Source organism: Elgaria multicarinata, chromosome 1, assembly GCF_023053635.1.
Source record: "Elgaria multicarinata webbii isolate HBS135686 ecotype San Diego chromosome 1, rElgMul1.1.pri, whole genome shotgun sequence".
In the NCBI taxonomy this organism is placed as follows: Eukaryota; Metazoa; Chordata; class Lepidosauria; order Squamata; family Anguidae; genus Elgaria; species Elgaria multicarinata.
The window spans coordinates 61,900,432-61,923,399 of NC_086171.1; positions in this window are offsets into that span (position 1 = coordinate 61,900,432).

The following is a 22,968-nucleotide window of genomic DNA, read 5'->3' on the forward strand; positions in this document are numbered from 1 at the left end:
TGGGCTGTGCCAGGTGGTGTGATGGTTTCAGTTTTAAGTGCCCTAAAATAAATGGGAACCAAAAAGTAGCAGACAATTGTTACTCCATTTTTTTTTAAACACACACAAAAAAATCCAGCTATTAACTCATATTTGTCTCCATCCTGGGCAAACTAGACAGGTTCCTTGGTTGGTGGAAAACAGAAGTAGAAATCAATAATCTTTGTAGTAACTAAGGTGGAGATAAATTAAGATGTGGTGCTAGGTAAGAAAAAGTCAGTAGAAGCCCAAGTGGGTAGTTTTACCTAGTAAGTTTCATTAGGGGTCTTTTTAAATAGTAAGCCCCTATCATATGCTAAAAATATCATGAATAACATGAAACTAAACTGATTCCTAGAAACATTTATCTCTTGAAAAACAATGTCTGTGTAAGAATAATTTATGAAACGTCCCATATGATCCAGTTTGATGTTTGGTGGGAGCTGCCATGACTGTCTCTTCTAAGCCAGCCCAAGTAATACAGATAGTTGCTTCATGGCCACTGAGCCTTGCCTTCCCCACCCCCCACCCCACCCCCAAAAATTTTTTTGACAGGTTGTGGCTTTAGCGGAATTTGGAGTTCTGCTCCAACATGTGGCACAGCTACCTTAACCAAATATCTGCAGTTGTTTATATACAACATATTATCAAAAGAGCCTCACTCCCAAGTGATAGGAAGTAGAGTGTTTCTGGATGTGTTTCCTTGTAATGAGAGAGCATTGGAAACTTGTGTGTTTTTACTATCAGTTTGCTTGCAAGTACATAAGCAAAGCATACTTGAAACAAGCTAACTCCTAAAGCAGGAAGCAATCCTTCATCAAATCCCCTAAAGAGCAACAGCGTGGATCCCCCATAATCCCCAAGGTGGCTTCCAATTTTACTAACCAACTAAAACCTCTCCACTCTCTAATCAACTCTGTATAGCTCTGACCAAATTCAAAATTGCTCCCATCTCTCTGTGGCATGAGAAAAGTCAGAAGTGGTAAGAAAACATGGAAGGGTTACAAGTTGAAGATGACAATATCTGGAGCCACATACGATACCATGATTGAGGCAAGGTGATGGTGCCACAAAAACTTCATCTGGAAGACCCTTTATTTATCACATAGCCAAACTTCTAACTGTATTTTTTCTCTTATAGCTTCTCCTTACATGGTCTACCTTGTTCTCTGCTTCTTATAATTTGGATTATTTCCACTAATCTTTTTACAGTGGGGGGGGGCGGTAGGGAGAAGCACTTAGGTATTTGTAGTTATTCATTTGTTTATAAATTGATTTAAACCTCCTTTCCTAAAGATAGCCCTAGACAATATACATTATTTTAAGAATACAAAACTCATAAAAGAGTAAAAATACAAAAAAGCAATGAAAACACAACTTTAGCAGCAGTAAAACAATCTTGAGTAGCAGCAAACTTCAAACTAGAAAGACTTGGAGAATGAAAAAGTGTAGGTATAAAAGATCTTGCCTCAGTACAGGGGATTGGAAAATTTTTCCTACCATATTATTTCATGAACTAGGTTCTAAATAGAATACTTATCGGCAAATCGGTGATATAACTACAAATGAGGTCAATGATGATAAGGAAGAAATGTTGCCATCTGGCAGCTGTTTGCTGTCTTATATGATATAAAACCAGTTTCTAGATATACAACGGCAATCTAGCTGCAAAACAGGTAATGCTTTTTGCTCACAATCTATTTCAAAGCTGTATGTTACATTAATAACTATACTTACAATTCATATAGATCTTTATAGTGTTCAAATCACTTCACATATATTATTTAAGAAAACCTTACCACATCTCTGTAAGTTGAGGTAGCATCCTCGTATTGTAGGGGAGAGGGCATATCTGCAGATGACTCCCACTTTTGAAAATCGTTCACAAAGCTTTGGATGCTAAGTGGGTGCATGTCAAGCATGGGTGGAGAACACGTGTCCCTCCAGATATTGCTGAACTGCAACTACCATCAACCCCCTCACCATTGGCTATGCTGGCTAGGACTGATGGGAGTTGCACTCTATCAACATCTGGAAAGCCACAAGTTCTTCATCGTGGTCTCTATGCATCACACATATGGGCTCTGCGCCTGCGCGGAGACCTGAACCGGAACCTTCTGTAGCTTAGGGAAACGTTTTTGGCGGGAACCCCTCCCCCACGCTACTGCGCATGTCCCTGGGGTTCCCGCCCTTACCTCAGTTCTTCGTCGTCCGCCATTGTGCAAAGACCTCAAAACCGTTCCTCTAGCGTGTTTCTCTATAATAATCCTCTTCTCTATTACTCTTCTAAATTTTTTGTAGATATCCTTTCTCCTCTCCTCTTTCTATCCTCTAAAAAAAAGGGGGAAAAAGAAAAAAAAATTGTTATTATACTTTTCTATTATATATATATCCCTCTCTTCTCCCATTCTTCTGAGCGATCCTCAGATCACGGGCGCCTCAGGCGCATGGCCGTGAAGGCCCCTTTCAGAAAATGCGTCAAATGCGGCGCTAAACTACCACCAAAAGACGGACGCTCTCTTTGTGTAGTGTGTCTAGGAGAAGGCCACAAAGTCCAGCAGTGCCATCACTGCATGGCATTCACGAAGCAAACCCGCAAAAATAGAGCGGATAGACTTCGTTCTGTGCTTTGGGAAAAAGCCCTGAAGGCTACTGAACCCGCGCCTCAAAAGCACATGGAAAAATCCTCCTTGAGGACAATGAGCAGGGACCACAGCCCTGAAATCCAGTCCTTTGTTATAACCAAGGAGATGATGGCAGAAAACAGGGCCATACCCCTGACGCCAGGCCAATCCCTTGCGGTATCCGCAGCCAAAAAGATTGCCAAAAAGGCTCGGATCCCAAAATCGGCAGAACAAACCAAAAAGAAGAAGAAGAGGAAGGACACCAAAAAAGATTCCTCCTCTAAGGCTGTGACCGTAACAACAGCATCGCCCAGGCCTCTTACCACGTCGAGACCGACCACGGTAGCGACGCAAGCCTCGGTACCAGAAAATCTACTAGTACCGACCCCCATACCGACGGCAAAAAGTTCGATGTTGGAAGGGGAGATCTGCGACTCGACGTCAGCCATTTCGGTACCATGTGCTGCTTCACAAGAACGAAGGGTTCAACCTACGGTACCAGCACCACTTGTTTATCGACAGAGGCCTGCACCCTCTCAACCGGACTATGATCGAATTTCCCAATACTCGGGATACCATAGACAAGACTTGTATGACTGGGAGTATTACCGACCCCAGGAATACTATCCAGATGAATGTAGACAGGAGGAACATTACGCTCACCCTCCTCCACCTACCAGGGTCATTCAAGTCTCCTCACCTCGGGCCCCGACACCATCAGGGCACCGTACTAGATCAGAGACTTCGATACCGAGGGTTACGGCGGCATCTTCGGTACCGCACCATGGACAAGCATTGCAGCCAATCCAAGTAGCAATGCAACCTACCGCATCGAACTCACCTGATGATGAGTACAGGTCTGATTCAGACTCGCTGGTGTCGATCGCACCGTCAATGCCGTCACCAGAGGATATAATAAACACCCATGATCCTGCTTCCCCTTCGGAGGACATGGGTAGTTTTTCAGATCACGTCCTCAGGATGGCGCAGTCGCTATGCCTGGACGTCGACCAACCTGCGCAAGTGGAAGATGATCCAATTTACGACGTATTGAAGACAGAGGCACGCTCTACCGTCGCAATTCCATTCCCTCCAACCTTGAAACGCACGACACAAATATCTTGGAAAACACCATGCACTGCTCAACCAACTTCCAAGAGGCTGGAAGCAACGTATAAGATACAGGAGGCTAACGCAGAGTTCTTATTCCAGCATCCTAAGCCAAACTCTATAATTGTTGAATCTGCTCAGGGCAAGTCTCAAAAGATACATTCAGCCCCTGTTGACAGGGAAGGTAGGAAGTTAGACTACCTTGGCAGAAGAGTCTACGCCTCCTCACTAGGAATACGCACCTCAGCTTATGAAGCTACCATGGCGCGATATCAAATTTTCCTATGGGAAAAAATAGGCACCCTTTGTGACCATCTTCCCGACTAGCAATCTGGGGAGGATTTTTCAATCCGAAGCCACAGCCATAGCAAGGCTACAACTGAATTCCGCAAGACATCAGACAGACTCACATTCAAAATCTATGATGAGTTCAATAGCACTTCGACGCCATGCCTGGCTGAGGTCTGCTAGCCTTACTAACGAAACTAAAACAAGAATAGAAAACGTGCCCTTCGATGGCGAGGGGCTATTTAATACCAAGACTGATGAGTCTTTAGACTCAATATACAAAGCCCACACTACAGCTAGGAAAATGGGGTTTTCACAACCGATGCATCAATACAAGCAAAGGCACTGGACAAGACAGCCTTACCCACAGTTGCAGCAGCGACCTCAATATGACAAGCAGCCTGCCAAGCAACAGCAGCTACAAAGAAAGAGGCCTTACCAAGGCCGTTACCAGCAGAATAGACGTCAGCCGGATTTTACCAAGAGGCAGAGTCTTTGACTTCCCTGCCCCAGGTTTACTACCGTTCACCAATGGTCTAGCACCCATGTACCATCAATGGGAGTACATAACATCCGACTCTTGGGTGCTCACCATCATCAAGATGGGGTATGCCATCGAGTTCGATACCCTCTCTCCTTCTTCGGGAATGAAAGTAACAGCGCCGTCCCCTCCTCTGCTGCTCGAGGTACAGACCCTACTAGCAAAGGGAGCCATCTCGCCTGTACCCGCAGAGGAGATCAACCAAGGGTTCTTTTCACGCTACTTCACGGTCCCGAAGAAAGATGGGGGTCTTCGACCGATTATGGACTTAAGACAATTAAACAAGTACATCACCCCCAAAAAATACTGTATGACAACAATTACGTCTATTCTCCAGCTGTTGCATACGGGGGTTTGGTTTGTGGTAGTAGACCTGAACGATGCGTACTTCCATATTTCCATCAGGAAATCGCATCAAACTTACCTGCGCTTCGCCATCGACACTCGACAGTTTCAGTTCACCATTCTTCCCTTCGGCCTCACGACCGTGCCAAGGGTCTTCACGAAGGTGATGGCTGTAGTGTGTGCACACCTAAGACAAAAAGAGGTGCACATTTATCCATATATAGACGACTGGCTTCTGGTTGCGGAAGACAGCCGTACGCTCCAGGACAACATAGTCATGACTCTCACACTACTAGACTCTCTGGGACTTTGGGTCAACAAGAACAAATCAACGTTGACTCCTCAGAGAACAATAGACTTTATAAGGGTGACTCTTTTGTCCCTGGATGGAAGAGCATACCTCCCTTTACCGAGAGCAAGGACCCTTCGAGACCTGATTCTCGATATCGAAAGCCAAGCAAGACCTTCTGCATGGATAGTCCAAAGACTGCTAGGTCTATTGGCAGCGACCACCGCTGTAATCAGATTCGCAGGACTGCAAATGAGGGTCCTCCAAGGACGTTGTTGAGGACGTTCGACCTTCGGCGAAACGCCCACAGAACTCACCTCTCGATACCGAGGCAGGTACGAGCATCCTTGAAGTGGTGGCTCTCGATGGAAAACCTCCTAGAGGGTTTTCCTTCCCGCAAGAGGCGCCCTCGGTGACCATCACAACCGATGCCTCTCTGATCGGATGGGGAGCTCACTTCAATTCCCTCACCGCTCAGGGCCGATGGCCTCCACAACAGAAAGAGGGGCATATCAATCATCTGGAGCTCCTGGCAGTGGAAAATGCACTAAAAACTTTTGCTCAGATCATCGAAGGCAAAAATGTCCTGATCGCAACAGACAACACCACAGTAGTCTGCTACATAAACAGACAGGGTGGAACGAGGTCACACCCCTTAACCCGATCTGCACTCAGAATCTGGAACTGGTGCATAAAAAGAAAAACTTACTTGACTGTGAAAACATCGTCGCGGACTCCCTCAGCAGGTCCTTCCACGTCGACCACGAATGGGAGCTCGATACTGAAGTAAGAGAACATCTCTTTCGGTACTGGGGCCGCCCTGCTGTCGATGTCTTTGCCACCGCAGAAAATGCAATCTGTACCAGATTCTGCAGCAGAGCAGGAAGAGGAAGGAACTCGCTAGGAGATGCTTTCACAAGAACGTGGACAGGGGACTTGCTCTACATCTTCCCCCCCTTCCCACTCCTGACGAAAGTCATAGCCAAGATACAAGCAGACAGAAGGTGTCTGACAAATGGGTCATTCTAATGGGACATTCTAATCGCACCTTGGTGGCCTCGACAGCCTTGGTTCCCTCACGCCCTTCGACTTTCGAGAGGGGACTACATCAAACTACCATCGGTACCGAAACTCTTGTCTCAACACCAGGGCAAGGTTCGACACACGGACCTGTCGACGCTCAGGATGACGGCACGGAGGATAACAGTACACCATCCCATACCGTACAACTGACTGTAGAAAGCATTTTAACAGCATCACGAAAGCCTTCAACAAGGAAATCTTACACGGCGAAATGGCGAAGATTCCTTAAATTTGCTTCAGAAAGTAATCAATCAGCAGAGACTTGTCCTGTTTCAACAATCCTTGAATACCTACTCTCACTGTACCGAGCTGGACTAAAACTCTCTTCAATTAGAGTGCATTTAGCTGCTATTACAGCCAATCACAAGGGTGTGGACGGGTTTTCCCCTTTCACCCATCCTACTTCTAAGGCATTTTTAAAAGGACTTAAAAATACTATACCTACAGCTAGGAACATCATTCCTTCATGGAGTCTATCAGTGGTTTTACATGCGCTGATAAGAAAACTGTTTGAGCCCATGGCCACAACAGACTTGAGACTTTTGACCCTCAAGACTGCCTTCTTAGTTGCCATAACTTCGGCAAGGCGCGCAAGTGAGCTCAGAGCTCTAAGGGTTGATGCTCCTTACACAATTTTTCATAATGACAAGGTCATTCTGCGTACAGACCCAGCTTTCCCACCTAAGGTGGTAACACCCTTTCATCTATCTCAAGAGATAGTGTTACCAGCCTTTTTCCCAAATCCTACAACGCCTGCAGACACATCTTTGCATATGTTGGACGTTAGAAGGGCTCTCGCCTTTTATAAAGCGAGGACTGATAATTTCAGGAAAGCCAAACAATTGTTCGTATGTTATGGAGAGCCTCATAAGGGACTCCCAGTGTCATGTCAGCGGTTGTCACGCTGGATTGTAGAGACAATTGAACTTGCCTACTCCATATCCAAGCTAGAGCTACAACTTCCTGTGACAGCTCATTCTGCCAGGGCGATGGCAACATCTGTGGCTTTCAACAGGGGTGTTCCACTTCGGGACATTTGCAGGGCCGCAACCTGGTCCACCCCTTCCACATTTGTAAAGCATTACAGCTTAGACACTCGCTCCAGACAGGACTGTTCATTTGGAAGGATGGTGCTTTCAGAAGTTTTAAAGTAATACACCAGCCCACCTCCAAGGTATGTTAGCTTGCTACTCGCCCATATGTGTGATGCATAGAGACCACGATGAAGAAATGCAGGTTGCTTACCTGTAACTGTAGTTCTTCGAGTGGTCATCTATGCATTCACACAACCCACCCACCATCCCCACTTGGTGGTGTGAAACTTACAAATGACATAGTCAAATGTACAACGTTACTTTATTTAGTATACACTCATGTTTATGGGGGCACAATGTCGGACTCCTGTAAACTGAGGTAAGGGCGGGAACCCCAGGGACATGCGCAGTAGCGTGGGGGAGGGGTTGCCACCAAAAACGTTTCCCTAAGCTATAGAAGGTTCCGGTTCAGGTCTCTGCGCAGGCGCAGAGCCCATATGTGTGAATGCATAGATGACCACTCGAAGAACTACAGTTACAGGTAAGCAACCTGCATTTCCCCACCCATGATGTAAAGGAAGAGTTGAACTGTGACCCAGTTCACACACAACTGGCAATCACGGATTTATTAACCCACAAATTTCCAAAATTTAGCAGGAACAGGCAAGTACTCTGATGTGCTCATCACTTCTGCTTTCAATTAACAACCTACAATGGTCCTGTTCGTAGGTTTTTAGTGTGACATCTGGGTTGAACAATCCAGATTTAACTCATGGTTAATTAACCCACAATTGCCCATTAAGTATGAATTAGCACACTGTCTTGTTGATTCCAATGAGGGCAGGGAGAGATCTAGGCATGCACACAAGTGCCAGGGTGCACTGACATATCACTGGATTATCACAGAGAAATGTTGATACGAAGTTCAAGTTATTTCAAGCATGGAATCTGAATCTGAATGCTTAGAATGATTAGACTACAATCTGACTCATGGAATGTGAGTTCCTAGAGCTGGTCAACAAATTCCACATATCCGAAATGAAATGTTATCCCTTAACATTCGCCATAAATCTGAAACGTATAAATTAATTTGAAATACAACAATCCTGCACAGTGAAACTACTACCTAACAGCCATTCAACTAATTAGGTACAATAGTAGCATGCTGTGAGAAGCTCCTTAGTGGAAGCCATTGGATGGAAGTGACTTCATAACATTTGATCTTGCTCATAGTTTTGTAATGACAGTGTTTTCAGGTCATCCTACAGGCCATAGAGATGATTTATCCTTTTCCTTGCTTTTGTGGTTCAGATGAGTGGTGTGTATGAAAACTGGAAACTCCAGTTATACCATCATGTGAAACTAGTCACATAATTATACTATCTTTAATTGACATTCAAATATGGTTCCACGGTGTGGCTGAGGAGAAACGATACAGAATAGCAGAACTGAAAGTGAAAGCTTTTTAGTATGTAGATTAAAGTGTACAAGAAGTCTTTGTGGTAACTGCTGCCACCCCCAAATTATTTCCCTTACCTTAGGGTTCTTACTATGTGCACAGGTCTGTGACACAATCAGGTGTTCTGTGATCTCCTGAGATGATGATATGTTCATATTTGTGTTTTAGGCTGAAACTACATATTACATGCTAATACATGTAAGTAAAAGCTAACAGTTGATGCTTCTCTGCAAAGCAACTTTGGGAATGTGTAACTGCAGTGCAGAAAGGGTTGGGACTAAGAGGTTCTTTTGCAAAAATGTCTAGACACCTATGGGAGAGAATTGCAGGGCTAAAGTGGTGGGTGGAGGGAGCGTTAAATACTGCTACCATTTTGCTACTTCATTGTAAATCACTCCCCCACACCCAAAGCAGCTTTGCAGAGAAGGAGCAGCTAGCTACTGGGGTTTTATTCCACCTGTTGGCATGTGCAACATGTGGTTCTAGCCTTAAAAGCACAAATAGGAGAAAATATTGTCAGAAACAGTCCTCATTTTCTTAAGCTGATTAAATCATATTGAAAGTAGGTTAATAAAAGCTGGGTAGCAGTCATTTGAAATAATTCCATTGCTCACAGCTGAGGAGGGGGAGGAGGAGAAGAAGGCAAATACTTCAGTTTCATAAAGTATTTGTCATCTAACAAAAGCACATGAATCACTTTACCTTGACCATTTTCACGTTACAGTCATCCTCGTAGGAGTGTATCATCTACTTGGACTGCATCTTCTTTTCAAGAAAAATGGAACAGACTAGCTCAGCTTACCTATGGTGAAAATTGTGAATTGTAAAATTGTAAAACTGATACCAAAGGAAGCACTTACAATTTACTTATTACTTACATGTCCATCACTTTCTTAATTTATTAATGCTAAGAATATGCTTCTATTCATAAGTATGTTTATATATCATGTAATCCTAATGATAGGAAAAAATTAACTTTTCATGTTGTCAAATTCTCACTAGAAAAAGGTTAACTACATCTGTTGCTACTTTTTGTAATTTTTTATCTTGTTTCCTTCAAACATATTGTTGCAAACATACTTTTTAATATGCAAAATGACCTTCTCCTGCATTTTTAATTATTTCACTGACAGTGCTTTCTTAGTGCCTGTGGATGGCTGGTGGCTGCAAGCTGCTGGAATTTATGACACACCTAACCTCAGTTGAAGGAAATAGTACAGCAGCTTGAATATGGCCATTGAGAGGAAAGTGCAGTTTGAAACTGAACAATAAGAGAAATATGCTTTGCAGCTAGCTGACAAAAAGGAGCCTTGGACAGCTACAAGAATATGCTGTTTGCTTTAGGGGAACTGATACTGATTTCAAGACTAGCACTATAGTTGCTGTCCAGGTGTCTGCCTGTTCACCTCTGCTCAACATGTCTGATTGTAAATAACTACACATTACAAAATTATTGTCACCTACTCCCTACTCATAAAGAAACTGACCATAAAAAAGGCTGACTCTGAAACTGTCATGGCCGCTCCCTTTGGGTCCCTTGGGTCTCCTTTTTACCTCTTTCTGTAAAACGATCCCAACCACGGACCCAGTAGGCATACTGCTGCTCACTGGTTTTGTGTTTCACTGACACTTCTTGGGCCGCACAGCAACCAGCCCAACACTCTGTGCTCCATTCTATTCACCCTTTTACTTCACCCCTGCCACCATATATCCCAGTACAACACCTCAGGTACTTTAAGAATTCAATCCAGTTTATGAAAGAAAATAACTTTTATTTAACAATAAGTAAGTTCTATTTGCTTATTTATTGCTTATTGCTTATTTAACAATTAACAACAATTAACAATAAGCAATAAGCTTATTGCTTATTTAACAATAAGCAAGTTCTATGAGGATCTGCAGCACCTACTGGATAATACACCAAAAAGAGATGTTATTTTCGTTACAGGAGACTGGAACGCTAAGGTGGGCAGTCAAATGACATCTGGAATTACAGGTAAGCATGTCTAGGAGAACAAAATGAAGCAGGACATAGGCTGATAAAATTTTGCCAGGACAACTCACTGTGCATAACAAACACTCTCTTCCAACAACCGAAAAGACGGCTTTATACATGGACTTCGCCAGATGGCCGACACCGAAATCAGATTGACTACATCCTTTGCAGCCAAAGGTGGCGGACATCTATACAGACAGTAAAAACAAGACCTGGAGCTGACTGTAGTTCAGATCACGAACTTCTTATTGCACAATTTAGAATCAAACTAAAGAGAATAGGGAAGACCCACAGACCAGTTAGATATGAGCTCACTAATATTCCTAATGAATATGCAGTGGAAGTGAAGAATAGATTTAAGGGACTAGAGTTAGTAGATAGGGTCCCGGAAGAACTATGGACAGAAGTTCGCAACATTGTCCAAGAGGTGGCAACAAAAAATGTCCCAAAGAAAAAGAAAACCAAGAAGGCAAGATGGCTGTCTGCTGAGACACTGGAAGTAGCCCAAGAAAGAAGGAAAGCAAAAGGCAACAGTGATAGGGGGAGATATGCCCAATTACATGCAAAATTCAAGAGGTTAGCCAGAAGAGAGAAGGAATTATTTTTAAACAAGCAATGCGCGGAAGTGGAAGAAGACAATAGAATAGGAAGGACAAGAGACCTCTTCCAGAAAATTAGAAACATCGGAGGCAAATTCCAGGCAAAAATGGGTATGATCAAAAACAAAGATGGCAAGGACCTAACAGAAACAGAAGAGATCAAGAAAAGGTGGCAAGAATATACGGAATATCTGTATAGGAAGGATAATAATATCGGGGATAGCTCAGATGGTGTGGTCAGTGAGTTAGAGCCAGACATCCTGAAGAGTGAGGTTGAATGGGCCTTAAGAAGCATTGCTAATAACAAGGCAGCAGGAGACGACGGTATCCCAGCTGAACTGTTTAAAATATTGCAAGATGATGCTGTCAAGGTGATGCATGCCATATGCCAGCAAATTTGGAAAACCCAAGAATGGCCATCAGACTGGAAAAAATCAACTTATATCCCCATACCAAAAAAGGGAAACACTAAAGAATGTTCAAACTATTGGACAGTGGCACTTATTTCACATGCCAACAAGGTAATGCTCAAGATCCTGCAAGGTAGACTCCAGCAATTCATGGAGCGAGAATTGCCAGATGTACAAGCTGGGTTTAGAAAAGGCAGAGGAACTAGAGACCAAATTGCCAATATCCGCTGGATAATGGAGAAAGCCAGGGAGTTCCAGAAAAACATCTATTTCTGTTTTATTGACTATTCTAAAGCCTTTGACTGTGTGGATCATAACAAACTGTGGCAAGTTCTTGGTGGTATGGGGATACCAAGTCATCTTGTCTGCCTCCTGAAGAATCTGTATAACGAACAAGTAGCAACAGTAAGAACAGACCATGGAACAACGGACTGGTTTAAGATTGGGAAAGGAGTACGGCAGGGTTGTATACTCTCACCTTACCTATTCAACTTGTATGCAGAACACATCATGCGACATGCTGGGCTTGACGAATCCAAGGCTGGAGTTAAAATCGCAGGAAGAAACATTAACAATCTCAGATATGCAGATGACACCACTTTGATGGCTGAAAGCGAGGAGGAGCTGAGGAGCCTTATGACGAAGGTGAAAGAAGAAAGTGCAAAAGCTGGGTTGCAGTTAAACCTCAAAAAACCAAGGTTATGGCAACCAGCTTGATTGATAACTGCCAAATAGAGGGAGAAAACGTGGAGGCAGTGACAGACTTTGTATTTCTGGGCGTAAAGATTACTGCAGACACTGACTGCAGCCAGGAAATCAGAAGACGTTTACTTCTTGGGAGGAGAGCAATGACAAATCTTGATAAAATAGTTAAGAGCAGAGACACCACACTGACAACAAAAGTCATAGTTAAAGCAATGGTATTCCCCGTAGTAACCTATGGCTGCGAGAACTGGACCATAAGGAAAGCTGAGCGAAGGAAGATAGATGCTTTTAAACTGTGGTGTTGGAGGAAAATGCTGAGAGTGCCTTGGACTGCAAGAAGATCAAACCAGTCCATACTCCAGGAAATAAAGCCAGACTGCTTACTTGAGGGAATGATACTAAAGGCAAAACTGAAGTACTTTGGCCACATAATGAGAAGACAGGATACTCTGGAGAAGAGGCTGATGCTAGGGAAAGTGGAAGGCAAAAGGAAGAGGGGCCGACCAAGGGCAAGATGGATGGATGATATTCTGTGGCGACAGCCGACAGAAAGCTCTGGCGTGGGCTGGTCCATGAAGTCACGAAGAGTCGGAAGCGACTGAACGAATAAACAACAACAAAAAGTTCATGCATGTTCTCAATCTTGTGGTTTCACTTGTTGCAATACTTGTTACAATACAGTATATATCATGTATCCTTGCCTACTCTATGCAGTAGACCAATCTATCTTCTCCTATTCCCTCTTTTCCCAAAACAATAAAACGTTGATCCTACTCTGTTCTAAACCCCTTCAACAGACAACCCGACTCTTTCTCACTGTCAACCCTTTACACACACAACACTCAACTCAACTGCCTCTAACTGCTGTCACACACTTGAATCTCACAACCAATCAGCATCTACTCCAACATTCCATGCACTCACTCCACCTCCCAACAGAATTAACGATTTACCATCCAAAGTCCAAACCGCACTTCCATCCTAGATAAATAGCAATAAACAGTAAAAAATTACAGAAACATCTTGCCATTTAGCACATTCAATCGATTCAAGTACAGCAGCAACGCTACTACATTAAAAGAAAGAAAGGCCCAATCGTCTTTGTCTCTGATAAATGGAGGCAAATCCAATGCTACCTTTATAATAAGAAAATAATCTTTTATTTTCACCAAGCTGAAAATTGGGTGCATGGTACCAGATCGTTATGAAATGCTATTTAATATCTACATGAAACCACTGAGGGAGATTGGTTAAGGCTCTTGAATTCAATGTCATCAGTATGCAGATGACACCCAACTCTGCCTCTCCTTTCCATCACATCACAATCCAAGGAAGCTATTGATATTGTGAATCGATAGACTGAATAAGGGTGAACAAAATGAAAGCCTGTTCCTAGAGGTATCAAATGACCTGACCATGGTGACACATTTGTTACATGTCATTTGGATTATTGCAGTGCACTCTATGTGGGGCTTGCCTTTGAAGATGGTTTGCCCTATATAAAGCCCTAAGTGGTGTGAGACCAGGGGAGTATCTATATGACAATGCTTTGCAGCTGCTTCTCCCCAATCCGTTTTATACGTTTTTTGGGAGAGGGCCTTTTCTCTGTCATACCAATAACTACCATTGAACTCAGTGAGACTTACTTCTGAATAAATATATTTTAGATCAGGCTGCCCAAGTGAATGCTGTGAGCCAAGAAGTGCCTGATTTGGATTAACTCATATGATGGCCTTAGAATAGCCACTGTTATCTCAATTTCCTATCTGCGATAAGGGGATCATAAAAATGCCCCCATATTCCAAGGCTATTGTAAGGATTGCAAAGTTAATGTAGATGAAGCCTTTTGACCACAAAAATGGACCATATGAATGCTTACTGAAAACCCACTACTATGCTATGAACAATTTCTAATGGGAGCCCATGAAAATGCAACATTGCAAACATCCTACTGACTTAACATTATATTTTCACTTCTACCTATAAGAAATCCTCTGTGGTTCTTCTCTGTGAACCTTCTACTGCCTGGATCTGTTTAAATTCAGGTTTAGCAGCACCTGTAGTCTAGAGGCTGTGCCTGGAAAATATTTATGCTGCATGTTGGACTCAAGGACAAACTTACAAGAAGCAGCTGTTTTCACACGATATGCTGTTATGTTCACTCCTCTAAAAATGGAGTATTTCTCTCTTGGCTTATGCTGACTTTTTGATTCTTTGTCCATAACACATTAAAACAAAAATTGCTCTCCTTTAAAACAATCAGAACTAAAACGTGAGAGATAGATTCTTGAGCAGGGTTAAAAATTCAGATGCTCTTGTTCAGTATATTTACATAAAGTGAAGCATAATCCTTGCACTAACAATGCCTGAACAAACTCCTCATTCTGTTTGTAAGGGCCTTCCTTCTCACCTAGCAAGATAGCAGGATGTGTGTGTGGCTGGCTGGCTGGCTCACTCACACAAGTGGTAGGAAGTTTTAAGGACAGCAGTTTGCAGTGTCCTTTTCCTTGTGTGGAGAAGAGTAATGAACCCTTGTGGTGTTTTTGTAAGATCTATTTACAAATATACATACTGAGCTTGGAGATGCAAGGAGACAACTCAGACAGACATTGCTAGTTTATAAAGCAGCATCAGGTCCCCCAAAGCAAACAACACACCCTTCATACCCCCACATCCTAACCAGCTGCAAACATTCAAACATTTGTCCCCTTTGCAGGTTCCATTCTGTTTCAGAACTGTTTCTCTAGCCACACACTATTCTCAGGCCCCTTGCCTTGCAGGTAGACATGCCCTACATTGATAAGTATACAAATGTCAACTGATCATAATTATTATACAAATATCACTGTTTAGCTTTCAGATGAACAAAAGTGTAGTGTTGGCCTTATGTTAATTTGACACAACAATATTAAAATGCAATCCCTTCTCTCTGCATATAACTACTGAACGTATGCTAAGTAGTTATATGCAGAGAGAAGGGATTACATTTTTACACCGCCCCATAGCAGGAGCTCTCTGGGTGGTTTCCATTAGATTAAAACAATTAGAAATAATATACAAAATTTTAAACCACAAAAACATACAACATACAAACATATATCTAGAAACAATTAAAAATATAAAAGTACTATAAAAACAGATCCAGGATCAATGAAGCTCGTCACATATTGCTAAACGTCAGGGAAAAGAGAAAAGTTTTAATCTGGCACTGAAAAAATAGCAATGTTGGTGATGTATAAACTAGAGTGTCCATTTCCCCTGACACACGAACACATGTCCAGACATGCATTCGCACACGCAAGCACAGACGCACATGCACCCCCTTTAGGACACCTGACCAAAAGCCCACCCGGGAGCACGTAGAAAAAGCAAATGAGCACAACAAAGAAGAGAAAAGAAGTAGCCAGATGCCCCTCAGTAAAAATTCCATTTACCCCCATGTAAGTAGCCAGTAGGTGACTTCCAAGCCCCTTTCTTGCCAGACAAGTTAATCCTGCTAAATCCACGTTGCTGGTTAACTGCCAGAATAACACCATAGGTTGGTTTGAAATAACACCGACCAGTCAAACTCAGCCAACTCCTCAGGACTGCCCCCTAGCCACATCACCAATAAGAGAAAAGCTACAGGCGCAAAGCACTACTGGGAAAGCACACGGTGATGGCAGCGGCCAAGCATCTCCCCCTTGCAGTTCCTTCCTGTGGCCACTGCTCGAGCGCAACTGAGCATGCCCAAGTGATGTAACAGATGAGGTGGACCAATTAGATGCGGCAAATGATGTGTAACATCTGGACTATATATACTGTGATTTGAATATGGCGCAGTGTGATCCTGCCTTTGTAGCGCGAGAGCACCAGGTCATCACCTATTCTCGAGAATCAATGTTTGGAGCCCAATGCCTTGATGGAGATCTTTCGTGTTTCATTATTGGATTTTGGCACACTCGGATTTGGCATAATTTATGCAACATTGGTGCAAGGCGAGCCTCGCTAGGGAGATCATTCCATAATTGGGGTGCCACCACTGAGAAGGCCCTCTCCCTTGTTGCCATCCTCTGAGCTTCCCTCGGAGTAGGCACCAAGAGTAGGGCCTTAAATGTTTTTAATGTTTTTATTTATTTTTTTGCATTTATATCCCACCTTTTTTCCTCCAAGGAACCCAAGGCGGCATACATAATCCTCATCCTCCTCTCCATTTTGTCCTCACAACAACAACCCTGTGTGGTGGGTTGGGTTGAGAGTGTGTGACTGGCCCAATGTCACCTAGTGGGTTTCCATGGCTGAGTGGGGACTAGAACCCAGATCTCCTGACTCTCAGTCCAACACTTTAACCACTACACCACATGGGTAGGTTCATGTTGGGGGAAGGCATTCCGTCAGTTATTGTGATCCCGAGCCATGTAAGGCTTTATAGGTTACAACCAGCACTTAGAATTGGGCTTGGAACCATACAGGCAGCCAATGCAGGCCAGAGTTGGTCTTATATGTTCAAACCTTCTAGTCCCTGTTATCAATCTGGCTGCCGCATTTTGCACAAACTGTAGCTTCTGAACCATCTTCAAAGGAGAGCCCCACTAGAGCATAGACAACTGAAGCCAGGTTATCTCTGTCCAGATAAGGGCGTAGCTGAGCCACCAACCAAAGTTGGTAGAAGGCAATCTGTGCCACCAAGGCCACCTGAGCCTCAAGTGACAGTGATGGTTCTAGGAGAACCCCCAAGCTACAAACTTGCTCCTTCAGCAGGAGTGTAACCCCATCCAGAACAGGTTGAACAACCTCCATCCGGTCAGCAGAACCACCCACTAATAGCATCTAAGTCTTGTCTGGATTGAGTTTCAGGTTATTAGCCCTCATCCAGTCCATTGTTGCAACCAGGCACCGGTGCAGCACATCCACAGCCTCACCTGATGAAGATGAGGAGAAATGGAGCTGGTTGTCATCAGCGTACTGATGACAACGGACTCCAAACGACCACACCCAATGGTTTCATGTAGATGTTGAACAGCATCGGGGACAAGACTGACCCCTGCGGAACCCCATACTGGAGAATCCACGGGGCCAAGCAATGTCCTCCAAGCACCACCTTCTGGAGCTGACCCGCCAAGTAGGAGCAGAACCACTTATCAGGCACAGATAACTTATCAGGCACAAATGTGATCTTGTGAAGTTCCCCAACCTCCCAAGTTGGCAGGATGTCAGTGATGATTGCTTTACCTAGGAGACGATTGGGCAGAAAGTAGATCTCCAGGTGTTTAGGACTTCAACTCCCAGCATTTATTTATTTCATTTTTATACCACCCAGTAGCCGAAGCTCTCTGGGTGGTTCACACAAATTAAAAACCATTCAAAATATAAAACAGGATAAAAACATGATATAAAATACAATATAAAAACACAACCAGGATAAAATCAGCAGCAGTGCAGAAATACAAATTTAAAACAGCAAAGTTAATTTATAAACTGTTAAAATACTGAGAGAATAAAATGGTCTTCACATGGTGTCTGAAAGAATATAGTGTAGGTGCCAGGCGAACCTCTTTAGGGAGCAGTGAAGGCCCTCCTCTTGGTAGCCACCTGCCTCACTTCCTTTGGCAGGGGCTCGCGGAGAAGGACCCCTGAGGATGACCTTAGAATCTGGGCAGGTATATATGGGAGGAGGTGTTCCTTCAAATAACCTGGCCCCAAGCCATTTAGGGCTTTAAATGTTAATGCCAGCACTTTGAATCGGCCCGGGCCTGGACTGGCAGCCAATGAAGCTGGAAGAGGACTGGTGTGATGTGATCTCATTGGCCAGTCCCTATTAGTAAATGTGCTGCCCTGTTTTGTACCAGTTGAAGTTTCCAGACTGTTTTCAAAGGCTGCCCTATGTATAACACATTGCAGTAATCCAAATGAAAGGTTATGAGAGCATGGATAACTGTAGCAGGCTATCTCTGTCCAGATAAGGGCGCAGTTGGTATATCAGCCTAAGCTGATAAAAGGTGCTCTTTGCCACTTAGGTCACCTGTGCCTCAAGTGACAGTTCTGGATCCAAGAACACCCCAAACTACAAACCCAATTCTTTAGGGGCAGTGCAACCCCGTCCAGAACAGGGTGAACATCACCTAGCCGAACTGGCGAACCACCCGCTAACAGTACCTCCGTCTTGTCTGGAATGAGTCTCAGTTCATTGGCCCTCATCCAGGCCATTACCATGCTCAGGCACTGGTTCAGTATCGCTACTGTCTCAGCTGGGTTTGATGAAAAGGAGAGGTAGAGCTGGGTATCCTCTGCATATTGATTACACCTCAACCTACATCTCAGGATAACCTCTCCCAGCCATTTCATGTAAATGTTAAACAGCATGGGGGATAAAATAGAGCCCTGTGGAACCTCATGGCCTAAATGCCATGGCACAGAGCAATAATCCCCCAGCACCACTTTCTGGAATCGGCCATCTAAGTAGGAGCAGGAGCACTGCAACACAGTGCCTCCAACTCCCAGCCCAGACAACCTATCCAGAAGGATACCATGGTCGATGATATCGAAAGCTGCTGAGAGGTCCAAGAGAATCAACAGGGTTGCACTCCCCCATCTCTCTCCCGGCAAAGGTCATCCCACAGGGCGACCAAGGCAGTTTCCATTCCAAAACCAGGCCTGAAGCCCGACTATGATAGGGGCTTCTGGGAGCTGAAATCAAAATATCCAGAGAGCTACCTTGTGCCTATCTCACATACACATACTATGGTAAATAACCACTTGGTAAAGCAGATGTTGATGGAATGCAACTTTTACTATGCTGGCCAGGGTTGAGAGGAGATGCAGTCCAACAACATCTGTAGGCCAACAAGTGGCCCACCCCTGTGATAAATATCTGTATGCAACCAACCACATTTCACGCCATGATTTCTAATCACATGTCTCTCATGTGTTATATAACTAAGAAAGCAGGCCACCTACTGACTCTTTTATGATTACATGGTAATTGGCAAAGAAGAGGTAAAACTGTCAATTACACATAGACATACACAAAATGGCAGAATATAGCCACAGAAACTTGTGCAAAGTGTAGTACAGCACAACACATAATTAGCATATGCAATTTACTGCCTCACAATGGGGAGATGGTCAGTGGCTTCTAGCACAATCCTGTACACGTCTGCTCAGAAGTACGTTCTACTGAGTTCAATGGAATTTACTATCAGTAAGCAGCTATAGGGTTACAGCTTTAAGACACTAGCTAGATAGGATGGTTGCACAAGCTGTATCTTAGAATGTAGGTCATACCAAACATATTTAAAAACAGGGGAGTGAGTCATTTAAAGCAGAGAAGGGACATATGGGAAGGCAGCACTGAATCTTTGCCCCCGCATCAACTTCTCCTAAAGCTGCCTTGCGTGAGCTGCTGAGTTTATTTATTGTCTTGGAGCTTTTCCAGGAGAAAAACAGCTTTTCTCACTGCTGTCTGCCCATCTCTTGTCCACATGAAAGTATAGCCAAGCTGCAACTTATATCAATACAGCAGTTTGGCCCTTAGATTAGACCCGGGGTGTTGAACCTCTTTCAGCTTGAGGGCCGAGTTCTATTTCAGGGAAGCTCTCGGGGGGGGGGGGGGGGACTAAATTTCAGTGGTGGGTGGGGCCAAAGGTAAAAGGGGTGGGGCCAAAATACCAAAATTACAATCCTACTGCCAGGGTCTAAGCCTTAGGAGAGGCATTTCAACCTTTTAGAATGGGGAAAAAACTGCAAGAAAGCAGGAAGCCACCCAAAGTTTGGTAGTTGGGGGAAAGGGTGTAGGGACCGGGGAAGGGGCATGGGCTAGAGGGCCAGATTGGGAACCCAAGTGGGTTGGATGTGGGTTCTGGGCTTGAGGTTCCACACCCCTAGATTAGACAATTCATGGAGGACAGTCTATCAACAGAGAGTAGCCCTATCAGCTAAACAGATCTTCCATCCTCTATAACATTGAAGACCAGATGATGGTGCTAAATATCAGGGGAGGCCTGATGCCTTCATCCTTTCGTTGAGAGGTTTGCAAACAAATCAGGCTGAACATCATTGGAATCAGGATGCTGTCCTAGATAGATCAGGGATCTGATATGCCAAGGGTTCTTGGCAGAAATGTTGAAAATGAAAAAGAAATGGGTCATGAGTCACCTTGAACAGGCCACGTGGGGCATTCTTTTATGAAATAGACCTAAATAGTTTTTAAAATAGCCTGCCTTAAGATGGAGATTTCACCATCAAGTATTCCTGATGCCAAAACAACAGCGGCAGAGCATGTATATCAACAAGGTTCTTTCTATTTCCAGTGTAGAGATGCTATCTCTCGTGTCCATTTATTATTTGGTATCAGTACTATTGTGTCTCCCAGTAACACTGTAATGTTACTGTGGAACAGGGATTTTTCCCCCCTGTAACATGAAACCCTGACTGCTAAGTGATTATCAGTTCATGACTCACAGATGAGTCAGCACATCTAAAAGCAGCAACCATTTTGTCACCAGCAGCTGAAGGTGGTAATAGCCCACAATTTTCTCTTTGTCTTAAGACTTTAGTAACTGAATTTTAAAAAAAGGAATATCCTTCATTATAAAGTTCAAACCAAAAGGCACATAAAATCTAGAAAACAAGTAATCCATAAACTATTTTATGGTTGGAAACAATCCAGGAGATGTCAGTGGGACATCACAAGAACCACTTTAGACAAAATGGCTTGTGAATTTCACTCAATATTTATTTTCAAGACCCTTAGGTTGATTTTTTTAAAAAAAACTAAATTTACTGAGTCATAGCTCAAACCACATATGAATTATGACTAAGGGATAATATATGGTGTGGGTGGTCCATGATCCGATCTCTTGACATCTTTTGTTTTGTTTGAGCAGAAGAGGTTTAATCCCAGCTGTGTCAGGACTCCCTTCCTGAGCAGCAGCCTGGGGGGTCTCAGCATCAAGACTGGGCCTGAGCCAGAGGTCAAATCGATCAGATCATGAGCCAGGGATGCATGAATTGTGACATCTAGAGCGTTATCACACCAGCGTTATACTGTGCAATCACTGTGAATTGCGTGCAAGGGACTCTGAAGTTTTCCAGTTTATAATCTGCTTTGACTGTGAAGTACTCCCATGCATCCTGCTTTAATTGTGCTACAAAGGCAAAAGACTTGCCCTATTTTGCTACTAGTTTTCGAGCATATCATTTGTTGTTTTCCGAGCGGCCACTGGGGCGCAGGATCAGGATTTGAAGAAAAATTAAACAAATGCTTACATCTGCGTAAGCTTTAAAGATAAAGACATCAAAATTGGCACAGTAATAGGTATTAAGGAGAGATTTAAGCATACCAAATTTGAATTGGATTGGGTCATCCGTTGATTTTTTATGATTTTTTTACATTTCCCCCCTTAAACACATTTCCTGGTATGCAAAGGATCTTAGGAGCACTGCCGCTGGGTAGCAACAACAACAACGCCGATAGCTTAGCGCTGTAGGGGATAATCAGGGCCAGTGCTACCACAGAGGCCACTCAGGCGGCCGCCTAGAGCGCCAAGCTAAGAGGGGCACCGGGCGCAGCGCAGCACTCACGTGCGTTGGCTGTGAGCTGGCCCGGCCCGAGGATTCAGCTGGGCCTGGGTGGGCGAGATAGCTCCCCGCACCCGCCCAGCTGAAGCAAAGCCAGGGACGCTGGGGTGGGGCAGCTCCACGTTCGGATTTCCGGAACGGGCCTGGAAGAAAGAGAGAGAGAAAGAGAGAGAATGTATGGGTGAATGGGGTGCATGGGGTCTTTGAGTGAATGCATGTGTTCATGCATGTGTTTGTTCAGAGTGAGTGATGCTGAGTGTGTGTGCGCGCATGTGAGTTGGGGGGATGATTTGGAGGTGATATTCCTAATAAATAATGCATTTTAGACCCATAGACATTCCTTTCCAATTTGTTTGCTATAATTGGCATGACGTATTTCTTGCACTTTAAAATAAATTTAGCAGTTTCAAATTTTGTACTTCTTATTTTTTCCAGGAAACATATGTTCTTAAAAATCAAAGTTGGCATTTTTGGGGGTGGGGGGTGGGGTGAAAGTAGCTCACCTTGCCTTGGGTGCAAAATAGTCTGGCACCGGCCCTGGGGATAATTCAAGGGAAACAGGTACGTGTGATGAAGCTCCTAGAGTCTGTATCCTCAGTGTCTGCACCCCCTGAGAAATTCAATGTCCTTCACTCCAGTGACCCAGACTCCCATGTTGTCCTGTCAGTTCAGGGAACAGGTCTGGAGGGAATTTGTAGGGTGGGAATATGTCCTCTTTTGCAAAAGAACGTCCTCTATTTTAAAGGCATTCTTTATTTGAAGGGCTGTCCAATCCAAGTCTGGCTTAAAAATAGAGAATCATCAGAAGGAAGAGCTGGGCCTCAAAGTTGCCCGTCAGCACCACCTGGCCAATAGAGTGAGCAAAGCACACAGGTCACGTGGTCGCTGTCTTCCACGCTATGGAGAGAT